This window comes from Lagopus leucura, unplaced genomic scaffold (genome assembly GCF_019238085.1).
Source record: "Lagopus leucura isolate 7727_CA_CO unplaced genomic scaffold, USGS_WTPT01 Super-Scaffold_100015, whole genome shotgun sequence".
NCBI classification, from domain to species: domain Eukaryota; kingdom Metazoa; phylum Chordata; class Aves; order Galliformes; family Phasianidae; genus Lagopus; species Lagopus leucura.
The window spans coordinates 15,831,804-15,854,278 of NW_024962269.1; the positions used below are offsets into that span (position 1 = coordinate 15,831,804).

General features: G+C 42.8%; 1 long non-coding RNA gene across 1 annotated transcript in view; it reads left to right on the forward strand.

The window, feature by feature from the left end:
- Positions 1–2,142: 2,142 nt before the first annotated feature.
- LOC122182620 overlaps positions 2,143–22,475 on the forward strand; it is a 43,897-nt gene continuing 23,564 nt past the window's right edge. The window contains exons 1-2 of the long non-coding RNA XR_006179885.1: positions 2,143–2,261; positions 5,464–5,556. This is a non-coding gene — a long non-coding RNA (uncharacterized LOC122182620). The remainder of the gene's footprint in view (positions 2,262–5,463; positions 5,557–22,475) is intronic.

The window sequence follows — 22,475 nt, forward strand, 5'->3', positions numbered from 1 at the left end:
AGGCGTTCTCTCCTGCAGAAGGTGGGCAGGGCAGTGTGTACAAGTCATTGCAGCATTGTGTGATGCTGGAGTTAGGCTTATTAATGCTGTGCATTATTCATTTCTTGTTATATCACATTTACACATAAAGCCATGCCAAAAATTAAGACTCTGGCGTGCCAGGAGACAGATAGTTACAGTTCTGAGATCTGACAGAGACAGATCACCCCTCTTAACAGGTGAGGAGGCCCTGAGGGAGATTGGGCAGAAATCACCCAGGGAGCATCTATCAGAGCTAGGAGAGCTAGCAGAGCTGAGCCCAGTCTGCTGCCTCCCTGCACAGCGCAGTTCATACATGGCAGTTTGCTTCTTTAGGGTGTGCTCACGTGTCACTGAAGTCACTTGGCAAATTGTCACCACCTTCAGTGGTCAGAAGAGCAAGCCTTTAATGTGCATGAAACTATGATTCTTTCAAACTACATTTAGTAGTGGCTGCTACGAACATAGTCCTATTCCACTTTGTGAGCTGGGCTTACATGAGTTTTCTCTTACCACAATCTTACTCTGTGATGCTCTCTCCCAGCTTCCTGAATTAAAGCCCAACTTAAAAAAAAAAAAAAAAAAGTCATGAGATATTTATATTGCTACAGCGTGGTCATTTTTTCCTTGTTTCATCTTGGAAAACTTTTATTAGCAGCAGTTTTAAAATGTGCCAGAAACACATCAAGGCTATAAAATGTTTTATTTTGTTTTATTGGTGAGTAAAAAGAATGTTAAAAAAAATGTACTCGGTGGAGGCTGTCCAAAATTGCCCTATGACTGCAGTAAAATAACCTGGAAAGCAGGTTATGCAATTGGCTTACCACAGGGTGTTGTGAAGCCACCAGAAAGTCACGGCTGACGCTCAGCTCAGGCTTATCTGCAGTTTATTGCCTGCAGCCTGGAGCGAGGTCTCACCTTTTAATGATGCAGGTAGTTATGTATTATCTGGCTGCAGACCTACTGTGTAACCAGATCACACCAAGCTTTGCAAAAACCCCTCTATCTGAACCCAGTCGATCCTTACTCTCGTAGTTGATTTTCTTCTGTGCTACACTTCACGTTGCAAAACCTCTCAGCAGCCCAGAGTCACCTGAACCAGTGGGTACCACTAAACTGCTCTTTGATTTTGCTTTTAGCCCTAAAGTCTTGTGCGTCCAGATGATAAAGTAGAAGCTGTTCATAATTCCCTGACAGCTGTTCAGACAACCAGACCAAATTATCCTCATACAACTGTAACTGTAACCCTCACTCCTGATATTTCATTCTTGCAATTGCACTCCCTCTCCAACCTTGAAAAGGCCTTTTCTGTCTCTCAGAGAAAAATGCTTTTTATTACAGAGTGACCAGAAAAACATGTCATTTTCCAGTGTGTGGTCTACTCAGCTACTCTGGGATACTGGAGATTTTTCAAAATCAAAACAAAACCCACTTACAATGGTTCTTGGAACAGGAATACTTGTATAACTGTACTCATATTTTTTCTGTGTTACAAAATGACTTTCATTACATTATATTAGCTGGTTTTGGAAAGTTTTTGTCCATCACTCAACTGTACCAGTGGCCTGGACTTGGTTTTCAGAGAAAAATAGAAAATTGGAAGTAATTTAAATGAGGATGTCTTACTTTACAATCAATCATGTAGCTTTGATTTGAAGCAGTTGGAGAAACAGTTGTTAGAAGAGATGTTCAGAACCGTTTCTTAGGATTGAATGCATTCAAAGGACAGAAAGAAGTGCTTGGAAATGTGGGAGATGCATTTTATTGCCTGTGTGAAGCGATCAAGAGCTGATGACCAGGCTTTTTTGCTAAATGCCTGGTTTTGAACTCAGCTACGTACATACAGATAGACACACATGCACGCCAGGCTTCCTCATTAACTTTAGAATAAAGATTGCCAACTTTTCCACATCTAGAACAATTTTTATTTCTATGTAAAAGCTTTTAGCCAGAATGATATGCTCATATTTGCTCTGCCCTTTACCTGGTTAAGCTTGGTGTACCTCACATTGCTATGTGCTTTTTCTCCAGCTTCTTGTACTGCCTGCTGACCTGATCTGGTGGCAAGCCTGCATCCCATTGGAGTGCCAGGAGGCTCAGCACCACTCCACCAATTCCGGGACATCTGGGATGCAGTGTGGTGGTAGCACTGCCTGGAACCATCACAGTCTGCAGAGAGGCACCATCTTTTTTTTGGAAGATCTTGGGTTTGAAATGCGATCCCTGAAATGAGACCAGGATAGGTAACTCTTAAACTTACACCATATTTATTTAGCAGTTCCTACACTAGGATGAAAACTAACACTATTGTACTTTGTGCCCGTTGGTGACTGAATAACTGTTACGACTAAGCACTGGTTTTACTGGGATCGTTTCTGAAAAACTTAATATATGTGAGAATCTACCATCTCTGTTTTGTGAAGGACTGTAAGGATTGGGCAGGAAGATGTAAATCTGCAGAATCTGCTGCAGTTGTACAGAACCATCAAATTTTAAAGGCCTGTTTCCAGATTAAAACCATTTCTCCTTGTCCTGTTGCTACATGCCCTTATAAAAAGTCACACCCCAGCTTTCCTGTAAGTCCCCTTCAGGCACTGGAGGGCCACTCTAAGGTCCCCCCGGAGCCTTCTCTTCTCCAGGATGAAGAGCCCCAGCTCTTTCAGCCTGTCAAAAGCCCCAAAATATTATATTCTTAATAATATTGCTTGATGAACATGGAGAGGTGCACGAACTTCTCCCTTTTATGGAATGCTGTTCTCTCCCATGGGAAGAACTCATTCAATTTTGCACTGGTGTATTCAAAGTTGCATATCGGATTTTGAATGCCCAAATTCAGTGGATGGTTGAAAATCCCAGCCTTGGTAGGTAATCAATGACAGATGTTACAGATTTTCCTGGGTGCAATGAAGGTTAGTGAATTTGCTTCTAAAAATCAATTTTAATTTATCTTTTCCTGCTGACAGCTTCATACTAAGAGTTGGCCTCTTTCTGATGTGAACACTGAGATGCTGCTGCAGGCCACTACTGATTGGAATTTACTTGCTGTAGTTTAATTGCATGTTCTACCCTCATCTGTTTGCAATCACAAAGAGGAAGCTTCTGAAGCTTGGGAATGAGAGAAAATAAAGTGTCTTGACAACTACAAAACACTGAGAATGCTTTTGGAGTTTTTCCCATCGCTGTGATTATGAACAAAAAGTCACAGCTAATTTTTTTTTTTAAGTTTATCTTTACACTGCACATATAACATAAATAGAGAAAACAAGTAGGAATAGTGGTGATTAATGAAGGTCTCCAAACACTGAATAACTGATCATTAATAAGAGTTCATGAATTGTTTTGTAAGAAGTTGAATTAGTTCATCACCCAATTAGCTGAGTTAGCTCATTAGCAAAACCATGCAATTGTTCTCTATGGATATTCAGCTTGGCTTATGAAACATTCAGGTTCTGTGCTTCTGGCTGCCCAGCTACCAGCAGCTTTTACTTTCAGTGATACTCTGGAGATTATGACATTAGTCCTTTTCACATGCAGCAGGCAGACAGAAATTGCAAGGAAATGGCACCTTAATAGCTAAAGACAGCCTAGTTCTGCTTCTGTTCAGGTTTGGAGAGAACAGCTGGCAGCCTTGCTGAGCCTCTAGCTGAGCTCCACCGAGAGGCAGCATTGCACAGCACGGATGGGGCTGGGCGGGCCGGGCAGTGCCAGGCACCGATCCCTGCACACCCTGCAGAGCTCTGCAAGGCTGGGAGAACGTACTGAATTCCTCTCTCCTTGATGGATTAATGAGAGATGGCGATGGAGCTTTAATACATGCTTAAAGTGGAATATCTGCCCCAGGGCTTTGCTGTACCACAGCCTCCCTTGTTTTGGGGGTGGATCCAAAGCTAAGTCAGTGGAAAGTCTCCAGTGAATTACAGCATCACTTGGATGAGGTTCTGAGAGCCTACGTCACTTTGTCATGTAAAGGGTTAAAACTCAGTGAGCTTTTAATTTTATTTTTTCTTTCTTTTAGGCAATGAAAGGGGTAATGATGGAAATGATTAATTGAAACATTGCTATGCATCAGAAAATGTACTCATTGAAGTTAAAAAAAAAAAAAAAGCTGAGATTAATAAAGCTCAGAAAAACATAAGGAGATGTAATTACAAACTTTACAAGATTCCGGTTTTAAACTTGACCAGATGTTAGCAGTAAGATGATTATACTCTGCAATTTGTGCATTATATAGTAGCCATGGCAAATGTTACATCACTTGAGGCATACGGATGAAATGACCTTGACTTCTGTTTCCCAGTGTATTAGCAAGTGTCTGTGCATTCCTCTGGGTGAGCAAATCATTGGGCTCAGCTGAGAGCATCAGGTGGCTGGGGGTAGAAATGATTTCCAGGCTCTCGGTCAGTCTGAGGAAATGGGTGCTTCTAAGCTAGAGCTAGATGCTGGCATCAGACCTATGGTTCTCTGTGGTACTGTGTTAGTTTTAGTAATAATGTCTGCAAAAATGGAACCTCAGCAAGCTTTCAGTTTAGTGTGTGTCCACTTTCAGAGAGAAAGCATAACTTGTTGTGTTGTGCTGCTATACTCAGCCATCCATAAAATAAAGCTGAAAATACAGCCTTCCTTCCAGAGAGACCTAACTGTGAAATGCCTTGTGATCCTCCTGCTAGAACAGCAAAATAGTTCCATCAATCTCTTTGAGCATGTGGTAATTTAAATCTCCTGGCTGTGTTTATACAACACTTAGCAAGGCCTGTGTCTGCAGTGGGATCTCCCTGATGCTGTTACAACATTGGAGGTGTAGAACTGACACTGCTGAAGAGTAGTTGTGGGTGGGAGGATGCACTGGCAGTTGAGAGTGTAGCATCAACTTCTGCCTTTATAAATCAGAGGCCTTGCATTGAACTGGGGGAATGTCACAGGCAGACAACTTACATATTGAATTAAGCACGTTCTTCTTAAAAAAGCAACAGGATACTAAGAGCTCTGGTTTGAGATCATTATTATTTTTTTTTTAAACTTTTTTGACTTTAAAATAGTTTTTCATTAAAGGCAACTATAACTAACAAGTCTGTCTTGACCAAGCTCGGGTTGTAGGAGGGCCAGTTTTTCAGGTTGCTGCGTTCTAAGATAATAAAGGTGATGTTTTGAAAGTTGTAGCTAAGTGATATCTAAAGTCATGTTTGTTAGCTTTCTTTTTGCTACATCAAATCAAAAAAGGATGTTATTTGTGGTCATTGCTGAAATACTTGAATTTGAAGTAATCCAAGCTAACTTAACACATTAAAAACAAAAAAAAGCTACATTCTCGACAACGAATCTTCTGCTTATGCCAAAAATACAAATTCCAGAATGTATTTGTAATAATAATAATGCTAAAGCCTCCAGACATGCCAAATTTCCAGTCTTGTGGGTATAAACTGTAAGCTTTGTGCATTTTTCTTTCAGCTGTCAGATCCTCTTCTCTGAAGAGAGTTTCAGTGAGGAACAGCTTGAGATAAGCAGTGTGAACCAAAAGAGATCCCGATGGCTGTCAGATCAGTAAGTCATTTTTTTTTTCTTAAATATTTCTAACATCTGCTCTTTTCTTTAAGAGTGTGATGTAAAACAAGCAGTATGACACAGGGAATCATGAATTGATTTATCTGAAAGAGTGGTTGTGCAGGTGGGATTGCAGGCTTGCATGAACTTGAAATTCGTATCTCTTGAAAGGTTTTCATACTGATGGAACTTGAAGTAACTTTTTTTTTTTTTTTTCTGTAGAGGTAACTCCTAAATAAGAGTTACTTGATTTGTAGCTTAGATCCAAATCAAAAGGTTGGGTGTGAGTTGTCTTGTCTGCAAGAAGAGTGATTATATAGCCTCCGAATTATTTATTTAAAACTTTGCTGATGCATGATTAACTGCTGGAAAAACAAAACAAAACAACTCAAAGCATGAGTATTGTTTTGTTCAACCAGTCCTACAGAGTTGTTCCAGTATTTTTGGTTGCAGACATGATTGCTTTTTGGTTTTAGGTGTATATACATAATCAACCTGCAATTACACTTCTAAATGAGAGAGTATGTAAATAAAAGCAGGGATTGATTTTATTTTTCTTTAAATTACAAATTTAAAAGTGAATTTCCAAATTCATGTAAGCTATGAACGATTATATTCTAGCCCTGCAGTTTTCATTGCTTAGCCCCAGACTAGGCCTTGCTTGTCTTTTGAAGAGAGATCTTAGAAGGAAATGCTGTAAACCACAGAAAATGAGGTTTGGAAATGCTGTGGATGACCCTGAAAGGAAACACATGGTTTCTCAAACACAAAACTCGTAGTAGTGGAAGTTTTGGAGCTCTCTCTCAGAAAATGGGGTTTGCTAAAAACAAGAATATATTATTCACTATATTGCATTCAGATGATCTCATAATAATCAAAACAGTCTTGTGGGTCCTCTGATTCTGATTAAGCTCTTCTGCTGAAGGGACCCATGCTACCATCCTGCCTCGTTGGCAGGGGTTTTGTCATGAGACATGTTTGTTTTTGCAGCGAGGACTTCTTGATAAGTGTTATATTAAAACCCACCAGGAAATGAATAATCCTGTATTCAGTGCAGAGTTTAAACTGCATGCTATAAATAAAACCAAGGCCACACGTTGATTCCAAAAGGTAAAAAAAAGAAATCCTGAATAGCTCTGTTCATCCTGCCCACTGAAGGGGTGAGGCCATGGGGGAAGTATATTTTAATTGTATCACATAGGAGAAGTGAATTAGGACTGCACAAGGCAACCTTAATTCTGGAGTTTCCAGTCTGCGAATACTTGACTTTTCAACCTTAACGTAGGTGGGTGGGGAAGTTATTATTATTTTTGTTTTATTTGTCATTCTACAGCTAATTTGCATTTGAAAGTACTTGGTGTCTTAAAATTTATTCTGCTGGTACATTCCATCTACTCAGTCCCAACTGCTAGTTCTTAAACTGAGCTAGGAATGAGGAATTCTCCCTTAAAAGGATTATTTCTCTCATTGTGAACTGAAGCTCTTAGCTGCCATCTTCATTTCTTTCTGGTCATAAAACTTCAGCCATCAGACAAAGATCAGTGAGTCTCTAAAAATGAATAGGCGCCCCAAGGAAAACTGAACAGCCTCCAAAGCAATTGTATCAAAGTGACATCAGCGCTCAGATATTTTCTTCTTGGCTATTCCAACAACTTTCAGTCAATAACAGGCAGTAGAGCCAGTACACGCTGACTGTCTTTATTGCTCCCCCACTGGGAACATGTCTCTTTGTGAGAGATCTGCTGAAAGTGGTAGATCCAAAAGCTAAACAACTTTGTCCCATATTGAGGGACTTGCCTTCAAAGTCCGTGGAATGTTGTGTTGTTCTTCTGCCAGGGTTTGCTTAGCAATGCCATGCTGAAATGCAGCCTTGTAATCCAGCAAGCTGCTGCTGCTTGTTAAAATCTGACTACTGGTTATCAGCTGTCATCTTTGATGGGTCTGGAAGCTTAAGGTAACTTTTAAGGGTTGTGGCCAACCTGAGAATCACTTCTGATTTTGCTACTGACACATTTGGTGAATCTGCAAAAGTTATTACATCTGCTGTGTTCAGTTATCGTGATCTCCACTTTATAGTGTTGTAAGACTTTGAGATGAAAAATGACCTTTAGAGTTTAAGTATTTTAGCACTGAGTATTACTGGTAACTCTCTGAACTCATTCATTCCTTTGGCACCAGCTAAAGGAATTCTGGCACTATAATCCCTGCTTTACAAATAGGGAGTGGATGCACTGGGCAGGGTAAGAGCTCAATGCGTTCTTAATGTATAAGAGTGGGATAGGAACTGAGGAACACAGAGGTGATGTTGGGCTGGGATGTTTTAGCTATGCTTTTGCTCTCCTGAATTGTGCCTTCTGGGGAGAAAGTAATTTTCCCCAGCCCTCCCCCATCTCTTACTAATGTCTTTCCATGTAGAAATAATATTTGGAACCTGACATCGTGCCTTCTGAAGTGGTTTCCATCTTGCTGTCCTTCTAAAAGAACTTTAACCTTGTTTGAATGATCATGTTCAGCAACATAAAATCTCAAATCCATAAAAAAACAAGCCCCCTTGTATTTATATACACCACAGCAAAATGTACCATTAAGGAGAAAACATTGCTTCACTGTGACTCTCGGAATTTATTGGCTATTAGAAGTCTTATAGTATGTGGCTCGCAGTTTAGAACTCTGATTTCAAGCTTAATGTGGTCAGGAAATATAAAAATACATTTATTTATGTCATCTACTAAAAATCTCAACCTATGTTACTGCTAGTCTAACCAGATCTATGTTTATGTTGGAGATGAATGATCGGTTTGTAGCTGCCTGTGTTTGTAGCCAGGCTGAATGGAATGATTCTGCAGCAGAACTGTGATTTTTATTTTTTTCAAATTTATTTTCCTTTTCTTTTTTTCTTTGCATTTGATTTACTGCATGTACCAGCTACTTCCTTCCTCCCAGAGCCCACTGCCCGATCTGCAAGGACATTACTGCTGTCTGACTCCTGTCAAGGTGTATATGTAGGATGATGTGATTTAATGAGTTGTTCAAGGGCATCAAAATTCAGGCAGATGTTTCTATCCTACTGATACCTGTTTGCTGTTGCAAGCTTGGATTTGATCCGCTCTTCCACGTCTTCACATCAGCAGCTACCGTGGCTCATGTTTGCATAAGCTTGGTTTGTTACTAATACTTTAAAAAATAGCTTTGAGTAGAATTTCTGCTCAGACATTTGACAACCACAAGTTCACACAGGACTTAAGATCCCATTCTATCCCTCCTGCAATAGCTGGCAAGGGAGGAGCTGCCAGAATAGCTGCCAGAGGAGAAAGATGATCAGGGGTGAGACATCTTCCTGGAAGACACGGGCTTTTTGGTGTGTGACGTGCTGTTGTCCTGAACTGCCTCAAAACGTCAGTGAAATGATGCACCATAAGGTGCTTTCCACTTTGAAATCTAATCTCAGTCTTTAATCAGACGTATTATCTAATATTAGATAAAATGTTGTGGGAAGAAACCTTGTACAAACTTCGTCTTGTAAGAAAACACCTAACTAAGTGCTTTGTGGTCTTTTTCAAACTGTAAGTGCCTATGGTTTGCCACTGAAGCAGGTTATGGCTCTGCAGCAAACGGCTTGCTTCTGACACTAAGCCTTTTCTGCCTCTCGTTACACTGACCCCAAATCCAGCTGGTTCTGTGACCCCCAGGCTGGACAGAGCTGTCCTGCACCGTGAGCACCACGTGCCTTCCTGTACAAAGAACTCTTGTATTGCTTTTCCAGTCCCCCGGTAAACAATTTGCTGGAGGACATTTCCCTGCTGACCTGAAGTGACAGACTCGAGTAAGCCATATCAGGCAGCCTGCAGCAACTTCCCTTCTGCTACCTTCTTTCATTGAGCTTTATTTTTGGTTTTGGTGCACTTGGACTCTTCTTGAGATGAAATAATGCACACAGTGATCTCAGTTGACCTTTCATGTGCCATAAGAAACAGGTCTGACTCCCCTGAGCCTTGCGTGCAGGGGTTTTTGATGTAATTTCCTGGAACAGGTACAGCTGAGATGCTTTCAATGCTGTGACTGACTGAGCAACAGGCAAACCTTTTTGGCACCGACACACTTAACCTTTTTGTTCAGTAAACTTCCCATCCTGTGTAGGTGGACAATGAATACTAATATGATGCAAATTATTTCCTTTTTAAATGTGAAGGCTCCCTGATTAAAAACACACTGATCAGGAACTGGGTTTGTTCTATTCCCACTGAACAGAATGCCCTTGTTGCCTTTGACTTTAGTGACTGCAGGATCAAAATCTTAGTTTCAAATAGGCTGCAATTAATAATTTTTTTCTGTATGAAACTGTAGTTGAATTACCAACTTAGTTTAGAAAGTGTAAAGAATACAGACAAAGAAAAAACAAAACAATACAGGAGGATCTGGGAGAAAGCACAGGGAATGGAAAAATAGTGTTAAATGCCTTGCTTGAGAGAGTCCAGAAGTACGCTGGAAAATTGGACACTGAGGTCAGCAGAAGGTGTCACGGGACTTCTTTTGATATAAGCAGGAGTAGCACTGGTGAAAAGCTGAAATATTGTGCCTAGGAGAGTGCTGGAACTTCCATTACTTCTTGGTTTGATATACCTAAAATGCATTGTGGACCATGCAGCTACTTTCCTTGTCACTGGGGAACTGCATCCACTGAGGACAAAATGCTTTAGGTGTTTATTTGCATTTTCTGTATGTACTGATCTTCCCTTCTTATACAGAGACTCTTCAAACAGCACTGATTTGGGTTACATAGTGGAAAATAATGAGTGGTCAGAGTTGGGCAGTTATTTTGTCACTGATTTTTAATTCAGGTTAGAACAGGGTTAGATGAAAAAGCATCATAGTGATCACGTTTCAGATATTAGAGCACTTACTACTGAAATTTGGGTATACTCTTCTCCTCATTTGTATTTATTAAAAGGTGTTCTAAAATTATGGGAGAACACTGGTTATTCTAATAAATGTATTTAATAAATACTTTCTAATCAAGATATTTTTGTAAGTGCCATTACCCAGCAATCGTGTTAGAGGAGTGGGGCCGTACACGTGTACAATGCTCCTACCAATGCAGTCCTGGTGGCAAATTTGGAGACTGGGTGGCTTAAAGGAACTGTTTTGTCTGCTGCAGGAATGCAGCCATCTTTGGGGTGGAACTTGCAGTAGTTTTAACAGTTTGCATCGGGGTTAGTAGTCCATTCATGTATATTCTCAGCTCCTCAGGCCATCCTCTGAATGCGTATTGTGTATTAAAAAAAAAACCAACCTCAAACCAACTGACTTAAAATCAATAATTTGAATAGGATGAGGCCTTGTTTCTGAGTGTGCATGAAAGCAAACAAGCCAGCAGTAATGCCCACCAAGCAGTTCCATTTAGAAAACCATGGGAGCGCTGTAATACAAGGCTGTGATACCAGCAGAAGCAGAGGGTGTGTTGTTCTGAATGTGCTTTCTCTGGAGCGTCCACTTTATGAAAGTTCTTGGAGTTCTCTATCGGCTGCTGTGTAGGTTAGCTGTAGAGCAATTGAGGTCTCCTGGGCTCCCTTGCCTTGTCCTGCCACAGAAATCTCATCTGAGTAGCACTGGTTTGGGAAAGGAGCCGTAAAAGAAAAAAAGAACAGGCTCCTTTTGTAGCTAATAACTTCCTTTAATTGGTAATTAAGCTGCCTGCTACTTATAAATGTCAATAAAGGTCAAAATATTTAGAAGCAGAATCATTTTAGTGGCTTCCCATTTCTCATTGCATAAGCTGCCTGCTCAGACCACACACACGCACATTTGAAGATGGTTAAGGTTTCAGAGCCCTCGTCTTCCCACCAACTTCTTATATAAAGCAGCCCAGAAGGGGACAGAGCAGCTTTAGTCAATAGGAGGGAGGATGTGAATCGAGTCTACTGGGTGAGCATTCCTCACATTTTGGAATACCACCGCAGGCGCTGGGGCTGAATCAGACGAGGAGTGGCCAGATGGTGCTCTCATTTACTTTTTAATTCAGGGAAAGGGGGTTGCCTCTGATCCATGTGCAAAATGATTTCAGAAAAAGCTGCCTGGTAACAGATTAAATACCAATTGTAACTTGAAGATGAGAACTGGTGTAAATCCCAGTGGTTCAATCAAGCAGAGGAAAATAGAAGGATCTTGGTTTTGCTCTGCCCTAAGTTAACGTGTACGGTTGCTTATTTTCACTGCATGATTTTGCTGATTGTGTGAGCTGATTCATCCCACTGAAGTTAATCAGTTTACAAGGGGCAAGAGAGGGGACATAAGGCTTTGAAGAGTGCTGAGAATGCACCCCAGAAGGATCTTTGATCTTTTAATGGTATTTTGTTTTCTAAAGTGCGTGTGTCTTTCAGGGATCAGTGTTTTGGAAATTAGGGGCAACAGAGCCTAGACTTCTGTGTTATACTTCTAGGATATCACCTCCTTTTAATGCTTTCCTGAAGTATTTTCAAGCTCTTCAGAGTCTAACAACATTTCCATGAACTTTCTGTGTAGGTAACTGTGCATTTCTGTGTGTGCAATTACATACATATGTATATATGAAAACAAGCCTTCTGACATCAAGGCACACCTAATTCCTGCATCTCACTGCACTGCATCTAGCACCATATATCAGTGCATCCCCAGCTCTCCATGATTCCATGTTCTTCAGCAGCTGCCAAGTTTTGTTGTCTCATTCACAGCAGGTATCTCAAAATGGCCCCCTGCCCTCGCCTGCGATGCTGTGTGCCCCGTGATGGGACTGTCCCCAGAGGGAAAAGAGCAGCACGAGCAGCTTGGTGACAGTTCTGTTCTTTAGGAAGACACCAGCTGATCACAGATCTCTGATCCTTAGAAGAAAACAGGAAATCTGAAGTCTTCCATATTTGAATCCTTCATGACCAAGGGCTCTGTCAGGATTTTCCCCATTGAATCTCTCTGGCTGCTGGGGGCCATGCACTGCTGCTTTGTTCAGTCTGCAGGCAGAGACCAACTGACCACTCTGCTCATCAGCAGAGTTAGGAAAGAGCAGATCTGCTCTTTCCTTCCTTACAGATGAATTAATGATATTGATTAGGGTACAGACTGCATGCACTCATCTCAGTTCATTTCTGGGAGCATCAGGCTGCATAGCTGGGGAAATGACCTGAACAGTGTCTGAGTGTTGGCACATTCATCCTGCCTGGGAAGTTCCCATCTGACCCACCCGCCTCAGCCAGGCACAGTTTTATTTAGAAGCAAAGATTCCATGCAGTCTTGTGTGTAAATAATGATGCCAGCCAGACCCAATCTCCCTACATTATGTATTTTCTTGGGATAGATCTATTTACTAGCTGCAGTGTGATGTGTTATTGGTTATCTAATAAAGCATTGCTGGCTTTACGTATAAATGTGCTTATGCCATAAAACCTACAGAACAGGGAAGCACGAGGCAGTCATGCTGTATGTGAGTCTTGCTTGCTTGTTTGCTCTCTGTCACACGTTTTCTGCAAAGATTTTAAGGAAATAATTGTGGAGAGTTACATTACGTATGCAGCTGCTAGCTTTCAAAAAGCAAAAATGCCGTCCAAGTCATGAGATTGTCTTAAAGGCCATAACCTTAAAATAGATCAGTACACTTTCAAAACTTGTTTGCTTTGCACACTGAGCCACTGGACTGTTCTTACCTAATTCCTTTCAAACATTTCTCCTGCAATTGTGACAGTGATTACCCCATGGTCCTGCGGGTTGTTGTATTGGCACAAAGGCACTGAGCTTCAGCAGTGGGTGAGCGGTGCTTCCCTCACCACAAAATGCCTTCAGTAAGGTGCTGAGGGCCGCAGAGCACTCAGCTGACTGTTCTTCAGTTTGTATTGCTTCCTCCATCATAAATTCTCCCCATCGGCTGGAGTTGGTATTGTGTGTGTGTGCATCTTGTTAACAGCCAAATATATACAAATGAAGATAAACACTGAAGTAATTTAAACTTTCATTTTCATCTTACAATTTTTGTAATGCAATTAGGGTTTGTACTGATGATAATGATAAAGCTCCTCCCCAGGAAGATGCAGCTCTGTACCAAGCAGCCAGCAAGTGCCAGGCTACCAGACGCTACCAGGCAGTCTGTCTGTCTGCGCCTCTCCGTCTGCCCCCATCCATCCCAGTGTCCCACATCATTTCAGCTAATAGAATTTGCAGATGCTTGGAGGAGAAATAGAGGAATGGAAAGGGAGAGTTATTTCTTACACCGTGATCTTGTGTTTATCTTCAGTGGGACTGGAGGAAGAAGCAAAAAGAGGAAAAGAAGGAGAAGGCAGGGGAGATTAAAACACAGAGCAAAGGAAAAAATGTAAGGAAAAAAAAGAAGTTCTGAAGTTTAATCTGAGTACAGTTACAATTACTCAAAAATTCTGTATATTTCCATGTCAGAAGCAGTGAGTGCAGAAGAATATATATGTACAAAGCTTCCATACTACCACATTTATTTCTTCTTTGGCTGGGATTTCCAGGTGGAGGTGTTCCATTGGCACAGAGCATGCAGCCCTTCTCCCAGCAGGTCAGATCTGATCTGCAGCAGACGTTCTGTGCTGATCTGTGTGTGTCAGTGGGGCATCGTGCAGTGCGGCTGCAGGAGCCATGTGGCTGTGTGCTTGCAGCTCTCATGTTCCATCCAGACAAACCCTGTGCTCACAAAGGAGGAGGCAGCCACGCTTTGTAGGATGTGTGTAAACCACACACCTGCCAAAGACAAGTTGAATTGCTGCCCAGTGACCCGCGGATGCAGCAGGTGTTGTAATGTCCATAAATGTGCATTCAGAGTTCCTGTTTCTGCCCAATTCATCTGCTCAGTGCCTGAGAATCTTTGACTTGCACCAGGCGATGAAGGACAACAAAAAGAAGTTAGAAGGCACAAAGGAGGGAGCTCTGTGTGTTAAGGGCTTAGAGGTACACTGCTGAGGGCTGGGATGCAGCAGGCTGCCTGCCTGCCTGGGAACCCCTGCGCGGACCGAGCGCGTTCCCTGCTTTGTCTGCCCAAAGCCATCTCCCGGCCGTGCCGTAAGGTTCTGTTTAGCCCTGGCTGTGGCAGGCCCTGTGGAAACACTTGTGATCACTCATTAGGAATTCTTTCCACAGTTTCTTTCTCTTCTAATTCACATAAATAGTAAATCACCGCTGTCAATTATGTAACCCCGCGCATCGGCAGCGTGCTCAGCTCTCGCATAACACTGAGCAGTGACAGCTACAGTCAACCAAGAAATGGTGCTGCGCATTTTCCTGTACGGTTTCCCAGCACCGAGTGTATGATTTAGATTCCTTTGCCTCTGAAGTACTCCTCTGGGTGTCCTTGAGTATTGCATTATATTACTCACGATGCATAGCCGATTCCATTGCTTCCATTTACTTTAGCAATGATAAATGTCAGAAACTGTATGAGAAGTTTATAAATTTGAAGTGCTTTGTACGCAACTGTTACCCAGAAAATTTGCAAACTGTTACTGCTGAAGTTTAAGGTCGTGGAAAAAAATCACTTCCAGAAGCCTGGTTAGTAAGTTTCAGAATTGGGTAAAATGTGTGAATGCTTTATGAATAAGGAGGATATTGCTGTCAGGATTTTCCCTTCTGCAGTAAGCAATTACGCACAGTTAGTATTTAAAACCAGTTTCAAGAATTTAGCAAGACAAGAAACTCCGAAACTGAAAAACTTCCAACTCAGCTTTTTTCAGTGCAATGCTCTCATGATGAAGTGTAAAGTTCCCCAAAGCTGTTCAGCAGCAGGAGCTAGCAGTGCTGCACCAGGGGGCTTTGAGCATCCCGGCACAGATGATGTGTGTTTATCAAAATGAACTATTTAGACAGTTGGACTGTAGCCATGCTTTGGTCAGGCTGGTGTTAATGCACGGCTGCATCACTCCTTCCTTATTTTCCTAGTGTGGCAGTACAGAGTGAGCTGCAGGCTGTGCTGCGCTGTGGTCTGGCAGAACTTCCTTCACCAGGAGTGATTTGGGCAGTCTGCTCTCTCCCACTCCCTCTGGTTGTTCATTGGCTGTGGATGAGCCACACTGTAGGATGGAAAGAGGTCTGCCGGCCTGCTGACTCCACTGCTGCAAGTGGTAAACAACGGTAGGGAAGTGGGAGGACAAAGGAAAGTGGGCAAGTAAAGAAAGCTGCGCAGAACGATCCTGCTCTCCCCATTTCCCACAAGCAGTGAGGTAAAGTGTTCAGTGAGGGGAATATGAGACTTTGGCTTCACTACACAGAAATATCCATCCCCATCTGGGGATGCAACACACTCTGCCCAGGGGTGTGCATTCCTATTTCATCGTTGCTGAGGAAGGCTGACTCCCGTCCTGCCGTCCTCCCAGAGCATGCAGTGTGTGAAATCAGTGCTGAGGCAGCAGGGCTTGCCTGGGCAGCTGGGTTCAACATCAGCACTCGTGTGTGAATCGGACGCCTGCGTTCAGCTTTCACAGTGGCTATTCTTTGCCTTTGACAAAACTGCTGGTGTGGGGTTAACACCTCACCACTTGTTCTGAAGTGCCAGGCTAACGATTCCAGCTTCTCTGGAAGTGACAGGCAGCCAGATCCCTGCACAGGTGGCTTCAGCTGGCTGTGTTCCTCCTGAGGTGGGCTCCTCCTGGCCTGAATGGCAGTGGTTGTCCAGCAAAGTACTGCTGCACAGCACAGGCACAGGGCATTAGTGACCAATGAGTACTGCAAGCATTTCTCCTGGCCTGACCCCTCCAGCTCTGATGAGCCACTTGCTTTAAGGTAATGGCACCGCTGTAAAGGAACCCCCAAGGCCTAGAAACACGCAGCATGTATGCGTGGTGGCACCACACGTGGCTGCACCCATGCAAAGACAGCTTTAGCCCTGGGGTCTGCCGCAAGCACGTTATTTTTATGAGGCTTTGACATTTTGCTTGCCTCCACTTGGTGGTGGGGAGAGGTGGGAGTTCCAGCATTGAAATGCAGGCAAACAGAACAATGTGCAGAGGCTCACTGACAGCGAGATGCATTCGGACCAATTGCGAGCTGGTAGGTGTCCATGCAAGTGCCTCAAAAGTGAATCCACGATGAGATGACAGGCTGCAATTGTCCCAGCCCTCAAAGCTGTGTTTTGAAAGCATGTGAATGATAGGCAGCGTGAAGACCTTTGAAAATCTGTATCAAAAAATCAAGCATAGCTGCTCCTATCAGATCCATATGGCATCTGGGAGAGCTGTGCAAAAATATTCATCCAAACTTTCTGTTCCTCACAAATTATGCTTAGATTATATACATTGTCCCTATTGTGCACTGTAGGGGATGGTTTCTTTCATGTGCCAGCATCTTATGGCTTTCATTTGTTCACAGACCTCCCACTAAGTGACTGCTGATTGAAAACTTTTTTACTTTCTTGCCAGGTTTAGCAAAAAGGGCTTGGTGTTCTTAGTGCCTTTGATCTATCTAGGATGAACATTTTCATTGAAAGAGGTGGATGAGTCATTCTATATTTGTCATGGAGCTATCCTGGAATACCTCCGAGTTTGCTTTTTCAAGCTCTTTATATTTTTCTGCATGTGGCTATAAATATTTTGCTCTGCGAGAAGCACGAAGCATTTCTTTTTTAGAAATGAAAGAGCCCTATTCCAAATAGGAAAAACACACTTAGCTAAGGTTTGTGCAGCACATATTTAGTGGTGGAAGGTGCTGCGTTGGCCCTGCCTTGCTTTTCAATACAATATCCTGCAGTGTGAAATGAATGGCCATATTTAGAGGTATCTGGAAGTGATGACTGATGTTTGGAGAAGTTACAAGGCTTTTCCTTTTCCACATGAACTCTCCAACCTGGCATTTCCACAGCAGTGAAATGCTTCTGGGGCTGAGATCATCTGATTATTATTTCCTGTGTCATGTGCTGAATTTATTATTTTGTTGAATATTACAAATGTATTCGTAAGTTGCCTGAGTTTTGGATTCTTCAGCAAAGTTCACTGGCATAATAAGGATATTGGACTGGCAAAAATAACTGTGTTTTTTTTTTCTTTTTTCTCTTTTCCCCTTGGGGATTATTTAGTTGTGATTAGTGAATGAAAGCCCCAAAGAGGGGGGAGGAGGAGGAGAAGTGGGAGGAAGATTCATTGAAAATGTTTCTCTGATATTCTGCCAACATATAGAATGAGTTCAGGAAAAAAAAATGAAATTTGTAGTTGTGTGATAAAGGCCAGAAATCCGGACACTTCATTTGCTTCAGTGTCCAATTTTTTGTTTCTCTCTTCTTTGGAAAAAATGAACACACTTGTGCTAATTGAGGATTACTTCTGGTCACAGCAGCATGGCAGTGTTGTTGCTGGGAACTGCAATAAGCCAATGTAGGGTTCATTGCCACAGAAATATTTTCATACAGAGCTTTTATCTTTTTATACCTCTAAAAACCAAAGCAAAACAGGTACTAAAATGTAGTAGAAGCTCCTCATATGTGCTCGTTTGTCCCTGTTGACACCAAAGTGTATGTGTGCCTCCTGCAAGATCAGTAACTATGAAAGAAGAACATTGGGAATGGGCAGGTGTGAGGCCATGGCGTGTCAGAGGTGCTTTCCTTCTGCTCTCCTGCACAGAAAGTGTCTTGGGCAGACACAAGGATGCGGCTCTCAGTACTGAGGAACTGGAACTGGTTTTGGAGATGATAACTATTTGACTCCAGAACTGCACAAAGACTTGTGATTCAGGAGCTGGTCACCATGCAGTCCTGTTCAGGTCAGCTGGCATCAGATCCCAGCCTGAGATTCTTCTTCAGGGCTGAAAGCTCTGCACCCCCAGTTCTTCTAGCTCATACTCACCAATGAAGGAAAGAAACAAACTTAAGTACAGACCCAAACATGTCCCCGTGAGTTGTCCATACATCTGTTACCTGGTATCAGGATGCCACTGGTCTGCTCCTGCGTAGTCTTAAAAACTTATTGTTTTTATTCAGAAAAATAGCAACAGCCACTTAAATGTGGCAGTTAACTTCCAGTGACCACTGTCAAGACTGCCATTTGTGAGAGCACTGAGCAGTCAAGCAGTGCAGCTGTAGGTGTGTTAGCATCTCCTGCTTGTTCAGCCACGACAAGCCAGGCACCAGTACAGCTTGTGATCTGGAATTCAAACACTGCAAGTGCAGAGGGTCTGAGGGCTTTTTGGGATCAGCAAAGAATGGACTTTGACATGTGACTGTGTGAGAGAACAGTGTTGGGGTCAGGGCACTGAGCTGTATATCGAGGGATCCAGATTCACTTTCTGATTTGTGGACAAAAGATTGCTTCTTTCTGACAGTTATTTCTCCATCCACGAGACTGCATTTTGTCACTGAGCGCAGAGAGGTTTCATAAAAACGAGGAAATCTTTTGCTTTTCCCCATGCAGACTATTGAGGGCAGTGTATCTTAATCTTCAGCTTTCTGAAGCTCCCGTTTTCTTAAATGAGTAGTCCTGAATTTGAAGTTTCCTGGGTATTGACAAAAACATTGTGCTCAGTTTCTCCTCTGAAGTAGAAAGAAATCAGCATGAAAAAAGGCTCAGGCCCTGCTTGGGAGGGTAGCTTAGAGATGTTGTCTATCAGCTCTCTTTAAGCTCAATTGCTGGGATTTTTATAGCATTGTTTTTCCTTTCTTCTCATTTGTGTTTTACATACAAGTCCTGGTATTTTGGTTTAGCCCGCTAAATGAGGCTGCTCTGACTGCCTAAATTTTTCCTGCCTGCTGCAAACCAGTCTTTTCCCCAGCATCAATTATCCTGCAGGGAACTGCGTATGTAAAACCACACCAAAAAAGTTTGAAGCCCATGGAAATGCATTTTCTTTTCCGATAAAAGACTGCATTCTTCTGTGAGTGTTGTGTGTTGGGGTCACCTTGTTTTTCACAGTCGCTGGTGACTAAGTGGGGCAGGGGGACTCTCCGTTGTATCATATTCTGCCTCGTGGTAGTCACACTGGCAGCAGTAGGAGCTTTAGTGGTTGCCACTGAGAAGAGCTGCCTAGAGCTTGCATGGAGCTTCTTGTTTTTATTCATGGCATGGAAACCCAATCTGGAGTTAGAGCTATGACAAATTAAGCGTGCAGCCCTCTCTTCCAATAAACACTGCACTAACAGATTCTAGAGAGAAAATTTCTCCAAGAACACACTTCTAGCACTCTGAAGTAAGCCTGCCTGATGTTTCTGAGCAGGTTCAGCTGGCTTGGTGGAGGGCTCAGCAGCTTCTGCTGCCAGCAGTGGGTACAGCTGAGGAAGGCACAGCTCCCCCTTCCCTTCTCCTTACAGCCACTGCTGGTGGCTGCAGTGTTGGAGTGGGATGGGCTCAGCCTGCCCTGCCCACAGCTCAGTACCTCAGGCGATGACATCTGCCAGTCAGCACTGTGAAGGACAGGCTTTCCCGTGCTCGCCGAAGCTCCCTTTGAATGAGGCACCCGTGGCAGAACACGGCAGCATCGGTCTCAGGGCCCCCAGCTGCTCATATATTGGAGGTGTTAAGTTCTCTCTCTGATGCACCCTTGTAATCGCATCCGTCTTTCTCTTATTCTTTGTCTTTTATTAAGCTGCTGATAGGAAGCTTTGTAAGCAGGAAGCAGGGAAAATGCAGTCAGGAGGAAGTTCAGTGCACATACTCTGATGTTTGCATTTTTCCCCTCTAAGTGTTCGCTACTGGGAGTCACTGGAGACAGGATGCTGTTCTTTGTGGACTGCTGATCTGATGCAGGCTGACTGTTCTGGTTTTAAATACCATAGTCCTGGGTTTGGGCCAGATCTCCTAGGGGCTATATGAAGATAACAAATCATAATGTCTTCCCCAAGGACCAAACAATTTAAGCACAAGACAAGGAAGCGAGGAGAACAGAGACAGACTGGGGATTATTAAGAACAAGTTTAGAATGTCCAGCTATTAATGAGGAAGGGCTTTCATTTTTCATCCAGCTCTGGGGAGGACATCTGAAGAGCTTGGATTTCAGTTTTGTGGCCTGGGAAGCCATGCTGGCAGGGTTATTGTTTATCTCTCCTGAGAAACAGCATGTTTCAAGTTGATTCTCTATCGAATAAAGGTTTTAAAAAAATATTTTGTTTTCTGCTTTCTCAGCTGTGCACAGCGTTTGTCTTCGTTCTTTGCTGGTATAACACTATAATAGTTTCATGTAAGTGCCGAGTCTTTACTGCTGACAGCTGCTGAGAAATGATGCTGTCATGAATCATGCTTGCAAACACAGTTCTGTGATGTGACCAGTTCTCAGCCCCCATAATTAACAGCCAATTACTTCCTCTCAGAGAAGCCAAAACTCAAACAGATGAAAGAAATAGTGTTGTGGCAGCAGTGGGAGCAGATGTGTTGTATTGGTTCCTGTGTTCTTTGCAAACATACACAATGCTGTGGACCAAAGCAAGCGCTCATTTACATCAATGTGCAGCTCAGAAGAGTGGAAGTTCCTATTACCACGCCTGGGTTTGGCCATCTGTGCTCTAAGTGCATGAGGAATGTGAAAGGGAAGGAGGGGGAAGGGGAAGGCTCACTTTAGTTTCAACATGATATGGTTACAATCATAGCAGGTCACTGCTTTGGAGCCTTTTGGCTATTCCCTCAAGGTAGCAGTCTGTATTTATTAGTGGGGGTGTGTGCACATGCAGGAGCACACGTATGAGAAAGCTGTGTACTACAGATGCCAAAAAACCAAATCAGAATGTTTACAGTCTCTGGCTGCAGCCCTGCCTGCTCTTTTGTTTAACCAGGAGACCCAAAGCGGAGCCTTTTTCATCTGGAGTTTGGGTGGCAGAAACCAATGTGGTTTAGAAGACAGAGCTGGGGAGTGACAGCCAGTTCCTCCACAGACCTTGCAGACTCATTATTTTTTCTCCCCTTAATAGGGTTTTTTTTTTTTAAACAGAACTTCATTTATGCTGGTTCACTCATACAGTGTCAGGAATCGCTTGCTGCGAAAGAGATCACAGTCAATAGGATGTGCTCACATTTTTTGTTTCCCGTTTCTTCTGTCATTTGGTATTTGCAGTACTTGATGGGGCAAATGAGCTGCACCGTGGCCATCCTGCCTTCTGAATGGCCGACTGGCACTTTGCAGGTGGGAAAGAGTTAAATGTGGCTTTGTTGCAGAAGGACTCTTTGGATGTTTTGGGATCGGTCTGCCACACTGTTCCCGGTGCTGTCAGCTTAAATCAATTTAGTAATACCATGAGATGCACACAGAAATAACGGGCATCTAAAAATAACGGAAGGGCTCTCTTTATTAGGTGCTGGTGCTGGTCTCTTTTCCAAAAATATATTGTAGGAGTTTAAGTATGAGAAATAAATAAATCCCCAAACCATAAGAATAAAAGCAGAGGTTTGATTCTGCTTTAAAAACATGCGCATCTCGTGAAACATGCATTATATGCTAAAGTTGTCAGCAGAGGTGCGAAACCATCAGTGCCTGAGACTTCTGCTCCTCTCTGACTGAAATCCTGACTTGGATGGAAAGCTGCTGACACAGTTCACAAAGGATGGTGGATGCTGTTGGGTACATCTGTGTGTGCCATGAAATAAGAGTTCTTAAGCTTCTGCAATATTGTTGAGCTCTGGATCTTTTCAAATCTGCTACTGACTGGCTGCCTTTGGAGCAAGCTCCTTTTCTGCCTCTGCTTATTCTATAAAATGCGTTCAGGACATTTACGGAGAGGCTGCAGGAGTTAGTATTGCTGCAAATCTCCAAACATTGGAAAATGTAAAATATTTGCAGATGTAGTGCCACATGTAACTGCACAGTGATTTTTTTTTTTCTCCTATACTGAATTTCTGAATATTAACTCTCTAAGCTGCCTGTTTCTCAGCTGTGAGGCATTTAAAAGTCTGTTTTGGGGAATGAGTCATAGTGGCTGTGTGCCCCAGTCCCAGTTTTACCCCCTCCCTCCTTGCTTTGTTGTTGTTTTCAGATCAATAGCA